We start from the raw sequence: 11,825 nt of genomic DNA, 5'->3' as shown, positions 1-11,825 counted from the left end.
CAGAAATAATCACCATATTGAGACGATGTGTCGCGCAACATTTGGGTCACTACCTTGAAGTTCAAGGTCACAGCATGACCTTGAAGCAAAATCGTGTCCGGCCTATAACTTCGTTATTTGAAGTTGGATTTTACAACTATTTCACAGAAATGATCCCCATATTGAGACAATGTGTCACACGCCACGCAACATTAATTTTGGGTCGCTACCTTGAAGGTCAAGGTCACGGCATGACCTTGAAGGTCAAGGTCACAGCATGACCTTGAAGCAAAATCGTGTCCAGCCCATAACTTTGTTATTTGAAGTCGATTTTTTACAACTTTTTTCACAGAAATGATCACCACATTGAGACAACTTGTCCCGCTCAACATTTGGGTCACTACCTTGAAGGTCAAGGTCACAGCATGACCTTGCAGCAAAATCATGTCCAGCCCATAACTTCATAATTGAAGTTGGATTTTACAACTATTTCACAGAAATGATCAACATATTGAGACGATGTGTCGCGCGCAAGTCAGTAGATATATCTAATTGAGTAGAAGTGCAGTGCAAAGGACAGAAACTTTGCATTGCCTTAGTTTTGAATTATCACACTTTGAACTCTGAAACTACAAAAGATATACTTTTCTGTGTCCAAATCCTAGTCGGGGAGCATCACCCAGTTCAACCGGCTCTTGTTACTTTTTGCCGGTTTTGGGCTTGTGTGGTTGACTAAATTCATCGATGTTTGCGTGTCACAGAACTTTATGTATGAATTTTGAGATTTTTATAACATTTCGTTACCTTACTGTTCAACAAGTAAAAGAAACAAAGGAGAGAATACACACCTTCTGTGCTCACAAGTGTCCTAAGTACCATTGTTAATTATACTTAAGACTGTCACATTGAACAAATGTTATAGCGAATGCTGTGCTAAATGTAAATGTAAATGAAAAAAAAATATAATCAGCTAAAAATTACGATTTTTGTTTTGGAGCCAAGGCCTTATAATGAACTTTATACTGAGGTTATCATTATAACATTATAACGGGACATGTTATAATGAGGTTGCAGTGTATCTTAAATGGGCTTGTCCAGCTTTCAGTCTGGTTAAAAACATTTCATCATTATCATAATTAAGAAAAATTTCAAAATATAAACTGAATGAACAGTGTAGACCATTATCAGACAGCACAGATTTGCCAGTTGATTTTATTCGGCACTGGTCACATTGGTAGATTCAATCGCCGCCATCAGGCTATATTCGTTAAGAGATAAATAAACAACAGACTTTCTGTACAATCAAGTTTTTCATTAAAATGTATAGTAACTATTTTAAGCTGTATAATTTCAAACCATTCTGTTCTGGTCCTCATTAATTAATAAATATTTCTTTTTTAAAAAATTGTCATAGCCCCACCACTTCACTGCATGACACACCTTGAGAGAAAAAAAAAGAAAAAAACTTACTTGTATTTATACTCTAATCCTCATATCACAGTTTCAAATGAATTTTGATTTGTTTAAGATAATTATATGTATAATGTTATTTTAAATAAGAACTACTTTTTTGATGTGATAGATTTATTTATTATTGTCAATAATTATTGCTCATCTAGCATTATTATAATGCTTCATCAATTCTACATTTTATGTCATAAGACGGATCATTCTGAAGTCATCACTTTGTTTAATTGCTCAATCTATTGTCTTTATAAAATATAGGTAACATGTTTGTGCCAAGTCTTATTCAGGTAATGATAAGGGAAAACAAAGAATAAATAAATGAAGAATAAAGGAATAGAGATATAACATTACAGATTGTGGGTTAAGTGTTTAGTCTCTTGTCATCAGAAACTGACCTAGATTAGTGTATAGATTGAAATCTTATTGTTCAAACATTTGAATAGATATCTTTTTCTTCAATGATTAATTTGTTAATCATACACAGATCTGTGACAGATTTTCAGAAAGAAAAAAAAACAACAACAAAATAATCAGATTGAATGAAGGCTCAAAGTCTACTACAGCTGTATCAGTCACCTGGGCTTTTGTCATGTTTCCCGTTTCCCGTTTCCAAAGTTTTCGATAATATAGCACGAGAAAATGTCATGCAATATTCTAGTTTTCAACCAATGAGATATTACTAATTGAAGGCTATTTTATGATTAATGCTTTTAATGCTTGCATGTGTAACATAACCTTGTAGCCCAATTATTTTTTTTGTAATTCTGTTTAACTCAAAAGAATAACACGAGATAGTATCATGCAAGACTTGGATAAATGTATTTATAGAAATTTCTTAATATAGCAATTTCTTACCCGCCTTTTTGTCAGTATTTTAAAACTTTGAAGCACAAGTCCTTAACATTCTAAGAAGTACAACAGTTTTTAATTTGTTGCTTTCCTGTGGTGTTCGGCTTTCAGTTTTATTTGAAGATGATATAATAGTTTTATAAATTATAATATAAGGTGTCATACATGTATAAGATCCTGTTTTTTGTGGATTTTTTTTTTTTTTTTTTTTTTTTTATGATATTATTATAGTATAATATTGTCATACAAGAATTCTCCAGCAGTTTAAGTCATGGATGGAAACTATTTGTGCCCCACAATCACTTAGAACATTGTGTCATTAACTCAGGTACCTTAATTATACCCCCAAAAATGAAGTTTGGGGGGGTATATTGGAGTCACCCGGTGGTCGGTCGGTCGGTCTAGACGTCCGTTGCATTTTCCTTGTCCAGAGCATTACTTGAAGACTAATGGTTGGAATTCAGTATAACGACATACAATGGTCAAGCACATTGAGAGGTAGTGCAGTGCACAAGAACCATAACTCTATCTTGACTAATTACAGAGTTATTGCCCTTTGTTACTTTTCCTTGTCAGGGGCATAACTTGAAAACTGCTGGTTGGAATTCAAAACAACTTCATACAATTGTCAAACACAATAAGGGAAAGTGCAGTGCACAAGAACCATAACTCTATCTAAAGTAATTACAGAGTTATTGCCCTTTGTTACTTTTCCATTGATTTTTATACCCCCAAAAACGAAGTTTGGGGGGGTATATAGGAGTCACCCGGTGGTCGGTCGGTCGTTTGGTCGGGCGGTCGGTCGGTCGTTCGGTCCAGACGTCCGTTGCATTTTCCTTGTCCGGAGCATAACTTGAAGACTAATGGTTGGAATTCAATATAACTACACACAATGGTCAAGCACATTGAGAGGAAGTGCAGTGCACAAGAACCATAACTCTATCTTGACTAATTACAGACTTATTGCCCTTTGTTACTTTTCCTTGTCTGGGGCATAACTTGAAAACTACTGGTTGAAATTCAAAACAACTTCATACAATTGTCAAACACAATAAGGGGAAGTGCAGTGCACAAGAACCATAACTCTATCTAAAGTAATTACAGAGTTATTGCCCTTTGTTACTTTACCATTCCTTTCTTTTGTCCGGACCATAACTTGAAGACTAATGGTTGGAATTCAATATAACTACACACAATGGTCAAGCACATTGAGAGGAAGTGCAGTGCACAAGAACCATAACTCTAGCTTGACTAATTACAGAGTTATTGCCCTTTGTTACTTTTCCTTGTCCGGGGCATAACTTGAAAACTGCTGGTTGGAATTCAAAACAACTTCATACAATTGTCAAACACAATAAGGGGAAGTGCAGTGCACAAGAACCATAACTCTATCTAAAGTAATTACAGAGTTATTGCCCTTTGTTACTTTTCCATTCCTTTCTTTTGTCCGGACCATAACTTGAAGACTAATGGTTGGAATTCAATATAACTACACACAATGGTCAAGCACATTGAGAGGAAGTGCAATGCACAAGAACCATAACTCTAGCTTGATTAATTACAGAGTAATTGCCCTTTGTTACTTTTCCTTGTCAAGGGAATAACTTTAAAACAACTGGTTGGAATTCAAAACAACTTCACACAATTGTCAAACACAATAAGGGGAAGTGCAGTGCACAAGAACTATAACTCCATCTTGACTAATTACAGAGTTATTGCCCTTTGTTACTTTTCCATTGCTTTCTTTTGTCCCGACCATAACTTGAAGACTAATGGTTGGAATTCAATATAACTTCATACAATGGTCAAGCACTTTGAGAGGAAGTGCAGTGCACAAGAACCATAACTCCATCTTGACAAAATACAGAGTTACTGCCCTTTGATACTTTTCCTTGTCCAAAGCATAACTTAAAACGTACTGGTTGGAATTCAAAACAACTTCATACAATGGTCAAGCACAATTAGAGGAAGTGCAGTGCACAAGAACTATAACTCCATCTTCAGTATGTATAGAGTTATTGCCCTTTGTTCCTTTTCCTTGTCTTCTGGACTTATTACAGAGTAATTCAATAAAACTTCATCAATGGCCAACCACATTGAAAGGAAATGCAACATACAAGAACCACAACTATCTTTAATTGCCCACAACCATAACTCTATATTTCAATTCTTTTACAAGGTATTCTGTTACTAGTAACATCCTCATTTCCGAAGCAGTCTTGTGGGGGTATTAATCACATTTAGTGATAGTTCTAGTTTTGTCTGGACTATAACTTGAAGACTAATGGTTGGAATTCAATATAACTACATACAATGGTCAAGCACATTGAGAGGAAGTGCAGTGCATAAGAACCATAACTCTATCTTGACTAATTACAGAGTTATTGCCCTTTGTTACTTTTCCTTGTCCGGGGCATAACTTGAAAACTACTGGTTGGAATTCAAATCAACTTCATACAATTTTCAAACACAATAAGGGGAAGTGCAGTGCACAAGAACCATAACTCTATCTAAAGTAATTACAGAGTTATTGCCCTTTGTTACTTTTCCATTGATTTTTTTGTCCGGACCATAACTTGAAGACTAATGGTTGGAATTCAATATAACTTCATACAATGGTCAAGCACATTGAGAGGAAGTGCAGTGCACAAGAACCATTACTCTATCTTGACTAATTACAGAGTTATTGTCCTTTGTTACTTTTCTTTGTCCAGAGCATAACTTGAAAACTAGTGTTTGGAATTCAATACAACTTCATACAGTTGTCAAGGACATTAAAAGGAAGTGCAGTGCACAAGAGCCATAACTCCATTTTGACAAAATACAGAGTTACTGCCCTTTGATACTTTTCCTTGTCAGGAGCATAACTTAAAAGGTACTGGTTGGAATTCAAAACAACTTCATACAATGGTCAAGCACAATAAGAGGAAGTGCAGTGTAAAAGAACTATAACTCTATCTTCAGTATTTATAGAGTTATTGCCCTTTGTTCCTTTTCTTTGTCTTTCTGGACTTATTACAGAGTAATTCAATTAAACTTCATCAAGAGAGAGAGTTTTCAAAAAAGCTTTACAAGCTTCCTACTCAATCCGTAAACTTTATTTTATGTAATTTATTATGTAAATGTGTGGATTATCAATAAAATATTGTTTAAACTAAACTTCATCAATGGCCAACCACATTGAAAGGAAATGCAACATACAAGAACCACAACTATCTTTAATTGCCCACAACCATAACTCTATATTTCAATTCTTTTACAAGGTATTCTGTTACTAGTAACATCCTCATTTCCGAAGCAGTCTCGTGGGGGTATTAATCACATTTAGTGATAGTTCTAGTTTGAAGTTGAAGCGCCAACTTGCCGACCATAAGTAAACTGGATATCTTTCTGGAATATGTAAAATGTCCCACATGTGATTTAAATCCACTGAGAGGTGGGAGGGGGGAGAGGTAAGAGTGAGAGATGGATGGGAGGGCAATAGATTAATTGAAAGTTAGGCAGGAGAGGTAAGAGGAAAGGGATTAACTGAGAGGTGGGCAGGAGAGGTAAGAGGCAAGAGATTAAGAGAGGTGGGCAGGAGAGGCAAGAGTGAGAGGTGGGCAGGAGAGGTAAGAGGCAAGAGATTAACTGAGAGGTGGGCAGGAGAGGCAAGAGATTAACTTGAGAGGTGGGCAGGAGAGGTAAGAGGCAAGAGATTAAATGAGAGATGGGCAGGAGAGGCAAGAGATTACCTGAGAGGTGGGCAGGAGAGGTAAGAGGCAAGAGATTAACTGAGAGATGGGCAGGAGAGGCAAGAGATTAACTGAGAGGTAGGCAGGAGAGGTAAGAGATTAACTGAGAGGTGGGCAGGAGAGGCAAGAGATTAACTGAGAGGTGGGCAGGAGAGGCACGAGTGAGTGGTGGGCAGGAGAGGCACGAGTGAGAAGTGGGCAGGAGAGGCAATAGGTTAGCAGCTAGTGACTACTTCAGAATTCCATATTTTTTTATTCTTTAGAAATGTCAAACATGTGTTTAATAATGTTTAAGTAATGAATTAAGTGAATGTTAGATGTTTTACAATTGAAAAAGTAGCTTTGAACATGCAGTTGTGTGTCGTAAAGGTAGCAAAATGTCATCAAGGTAGTTTTTGACTTTTATACAAAATACTAATTCACTATAATTAATCTGTTAACCCAACAGAACTAAAGATCCTATGTATAGTTCATGTATACAGCAAATGAGTATGTTTTTGGAAACTGTAACATGATACCAAAAATAAATAAGTTTTTCTAAAAAAAAAAAAAAAAAAAAAAATAGCATTAATGAGGCACAATGGGCCTTTAATGTTTACATATTGTTATTCAGATCATAGGAACTCTGGAACAGGACCGCATATTGCGGCGCATAAATCAGAATCCGTACCAGCTTTACATATTGTTTGTCCAACCTTTGAATATCTTTTTATATTATACGAGCGGATGGTCTTTAATTATCTTATCTCAATTTAATATAATCTGCTAATTTAAAAATCAGTCAAATTTACGGTATATTGAAAAAAGAAAAGGAGTGACATCCGCAATTTGCCGCAACGTTCGGCGTAAGTTATCCCCCTTGATATGCTTGATTTTTGTTTTAATTTTTCTAGTACTCTCTTTATGTCACTCAATACATGGAAAACTTTTACATTTCCCAGTAATGAATACAAGATGAGTGCCTTGAATATTTGTCTATGGATCATGTTTTAATATTCCTTTTTTTAGTTAGGCAAAATCTATTAGACCATATTACTAAAGTGTCTGTTTTCTCCATGTAAACAAATCATAACACGAATACGCCCGTTATAATGCCGACTATACATGTCAAACACTAGTGCATGTCAACACGTGTAAACAATAAACTGATAGTTGACAATGATAACGGGAACAAAATTCTGAAAAAATAGTAATCAAGTGTAGCCAAAGGGGGAAAACTCATGCCTAACGTTGCGGCAAATGGCGGATGTCACTCCTTATGTTTTTTTATAATACCGTAAAATTTTACCAGTTTTAAAAGTAACAGATTGGGTTCAAGTGATAATATATTGTTTGAGGCCATATGCTCGGATAATACTTAAAGATATTTAGATGTAGCAGAAACTTTTTTAAAAACTGTTACACGATTGAAAATATGTGCCGCAATCTGCGGTCCCGTTCTCGAGTTCCTATGATTCAGATTAGGAAATATTATTATTGTCTGCCAAGATTCAAATAACATGCGGTATTAAATCACTTCTTGTGGGTGGTGAAATGGTATAAAAAGTCCCAATATTTGAAATGAGTTTGGGTAACAAAGTTATTCTGTAAATGCTGGTAGCAGTAAATAATAATGACTTGTTAGAGCCAGGACAAGTTAGATATATGATATGCATAAAGTGTCATGTGGCCCGATATTAATGTTATATTAATACAATAATTTTAGTAATTGGCTAGGTTTTCAGATTACTTCCCTGCAGTGATTTTTCTCACTTAATTGGAAAGAGGTCTTAGCCTCTTCATTTTGGGAAAAAATATCCCTAAAATTGCTGATTTGGGAAGTAAAAAAGCTGGTTTAAGTTCAGATTTTTGGGAAAACTGCATGATTTTAAAGAAAATTTAAATTGGGAAGAGGCCTTTTTTCGGAGTCTGTTATATAAGTAGAAAAATCACTGCCCTGTGTTAGACTGCCTTGGATAACTTCCCATTAGTCGGCCACATAATACCTATATTAACAGTTATGTTTGTTTATTTGTCTACTTTTCTCCGAGTTAAACAAAAAATGACAATTTTTTAGTTAAATACAAAAAGAAATGCTTTTCTTTGAGTTAAATGAAGAATGATATATTTTCCTCTCTGAGTTAAACAAAGATTGATCTTGATTGTGAATATTCCACTTCAAGCTTTAAAGTACCTTAATTAGTACATGTTTTAAATGGTATTATATAAAAATTATGTATATCATTAAAGTTAATGTTTGTGTGTTTGTTTGGGTTTTACGTCACACCGACACAGTATAGGTCATTTGATGACGTTCCAGCTTTAATGGTGGAGGAAGACATCAGATGCCCTTCTGTGCATTATTTCAGGCATGAACGGGCACACGAGTAAAACCACCGACGGTCCGTAAGCTAGCTGGATAGCTTTCTCACATGAAAGAATCCAAAGTCCCTGTCAGAATTCGAACCCACAGCGGTGAGGGGCATGATATTTGAAGCCAAAAGATCATATCACCCAAAATTATATATATTATATATAATATATATAAGTATAAAATGAACTTTACAAATTAATGGAATTTTTGTTATTTTAAAGTACCAAGGAGAAGAGAAACTAACATAACTGTGTATGTTACCAAGCTTTTATCTATTTAGGCTTGAGAATTCAAAAGATTAAAATGATTTTAAAAGATACTATCTATCTATTGATATATTGATTTCAACAGATAAAATTGAAAGAAGTAATTCATAATTTTTAAAGCAGTAAAAACAACTTCAGGTTTATTCGAAATTTACATTTTGTTAAAACATTATTTTCTTTTAAATTTTAAAGCACTGCCTCTGTGATCTCCAGATTTATCCTCTGAACAGATAACAATTTTTGTTTCAAAATTCCCCCTTTTTTCATGTGATGTAACTGAATTAAGTGTTACTTGTTTTAAATCTTGAATTGTTATGTAACATTTTTTATATTTTAGATCATGTGACAGGCAGATCTTTATTTGTTTCCATCATAAATGTATTTAGCAATATTCTATTTTTAATGATTAACCGGAGGCTGTGCTTTTTTCAAATTTTGTACGCAAACTCATAATAATAGAAAGACCTGAGCCAAAAAAACAGGAACAAATAGCCTAATGGTAAAGGTGTCTAATCCTTTAACAGAAGGGGTCTTTCTGGGTATGAACCCCAATACTTGTGTCACATCCAATCATCCTCATGATAGTAACACCAGTATTGGAAATTTCCAGAAAGCACAAGTGATAGATACAAGTTTCAAGAACTTTTTTATGTCGAATTTGAATAAATAAGAAACAGATGACATAAATCGTATTTAAACTAGAAACAGGTGGCATAAATATGTTTAACTAAAAACAGATAGCTTAAAGATGTTGAAACAAGAAACAGATGACATTAATATGTTTAAACTAGAAACAGATGACATAAATAAATTTAAACTAGAAACAGATGCCATTAATATATTTTAACTAAAAACAGATGCCATTAATATGTTTAAACTAGAAACAGATGACAATAATATATTTAAACTAGAAACAGATGCCATTAATATATTTAAACTAAAAACAGATGACATTAATATGTTTAAACTAGAAACAGATGCCATTAATATGTTTAATCTAGAAACAGATGCCATGAAACAGACATTAATGTGTTTAAACTAGAAACATATGAATTGAATGTGGTTTATTAAAAGAGAAACACATGACTTTAATATGTTTTAATATGTTTAAACTGGAATCAGATGACATTAATGTGTTTTAGCTAGAAAAAGATGACATGAATATGTTTATAAAAAAACATGGCATAAATGTGTTTAACAGTCAGCAACACTCAGAAATCCGTATTTTTTCTAATTCTTTAGAAATGTCAAACATGTGTCTTTAATAATATTTTAATAATGGACTTAGAAACAAATGACATAAATGTGTTTCAAATATGAATATTTTTGGCATATTAGTAACTTAACAAAAGAAAATACCATGTAGTTGTCAACTGGAATACTATCCAAATTTTCACATGTTAATCATTTAATGCACATTCTTAGTCTTTAATTTGTTTATAAGTTTTCTCCTATCCTATTGAATATTTCTTCATGTTTGTTTTTAACTTGGTTCATGTCTTTAAGCTTACATAGATTGTGACAGTATAGGGTAGGATCATATAAGCTAGCATATTTCCACCTCTAATACCGTGTGAATTGCTGTAATCAGTTCATAATCTTATTGTTCTATAACCGAATAAACTGGTCAAGATTAAAGATTAATCTCTTTTCCTTAATCTGTCACCAATTAATTTTTATGCTTAATATGGCAGTTTACATCTGTATTTAATTCTGAACAAAATGTTTTACTTATTTTTAATTTTGAGAGAAATAATTTTTTAAAGTAAAACCATACAAATATCTGGATGTGTTGTTGAAGTGGTTGGGCCTCCATGGTTGAGTGGTTAAGTTTGTTGACTTCAAACTACTTGCCCTTCACTACTGTAGGTATGAATCCTGCCTGGGACTATTTCATTGATTAGCTAATTGAACAGTTGATCTACTCATAGCCTAGTTTGTGCAAGAACAAATGCACCAAGGCCCCCCTTAGGTCTTCCTCCACCAGTTCACTCCACCATTTTATCTCAAAAGTTGCTGTATGACCTTTACTATGTTGGTGTAACATAAAACACAATTATTTGTGTTTCATCCATAATTGATAATTTTTATGAATTTTGAAATTACTTTGCACAAATGTATCCTGTGGTGTGAGCATGATCCAGACATGGAACTCTTTAAGTAAAGGTCACTTATGTAGGACAAAGGCCAAAAAATAAGAGCCTATTTGAATATGTCCCTCAAGCAGAAGCCAGGTGGAATAAGTTTCTCAAGTATAGCTTGTCTTATATTTTTGTCTAAGAGAACCCATTTTGAAATGTATTTCATATAGATTGAAGCCATTGTATCTGTTCACACACAGGAGCCAGATTGATAAGCTTTCAATGGAGGCCATTGAATAAAGTTTCAAAAGAATCAAAAGGGATAGATTTCCAAGTCTGAAGTCAAAGGGGATGTATTTCTCAAGCCAAAGTCATTTGGAAGCAGAAAACAGTTTGATGCAACAGTTAATTTGATTCCTAAGAAACCATTTGCATAAGATTCTCTTGATAAATTTCTAAAGTAAATGTCATTTGAATATGTTTCTCAAGTAGAAGCCATATGAAAATTTGTCTCGAGAACAAGTCAGTCTCTTTGAATAATTGTTTCTCAAACACAAGTGAGTTTGCTTATGGTTTTTCAAGCAGTAGTCATTTGGATGTGTTTCATATTAAAAGGTAATTTTGGTATATTTCCAAAGCATATAAGCAAGCATAAGCCATTATTTTCATAAAGCCTTCGGCTTTCGCATGTATACATAGCATTCCTTCCTGGACGTATCGATTAAATCGCACTTTAAAAAAGAATCAAATCTCCCGCGTAATGAGGTATTCCCCATCGCACATGCGCAGTACACCATACAATACCGGAAGTAAACCCCGGAAATTTCATATCTTTTCTGGCGTTTCGATGTTACGCACGTGTTGGTTATTTTACGCTTACTTTCTGGTTATACCTTTTAATTTTTGGTAGGTAAAGTATACCTTGCTATTTGTTTTTGTCATGGATGATGTTTTATCCGCTATGTCTTCTTCGGAAGAGGGTTTTTCTGGATTTTCTGAGTCTGACATGCCTAAAACGTCTAAACCTCCTCGGCGGTCAAAAAATGTAACGAAGTCTAAAAAACCCAAAGGTAAGTCCTTAAAGTCCACAGTTCAT

This window comes from Ruditapes philippinarum, unplaced genomic scaffold, assembly GCF_026571515.1.
Source record: "Ruditapes philippinarum isolate M1 unplaced genomic scaffold, ASM2657151v2 ctg432_1_1_1_1, whole genome shotgun sequence".
NCBI lineage: Eukaryota > Metazoa > Mollusca > Bivalvia > Venerida > Veneridae > Ruditapes > Ruditapes philippinarum.
This window is presented reverse-complemented; position numbering follows the sequence as displayed.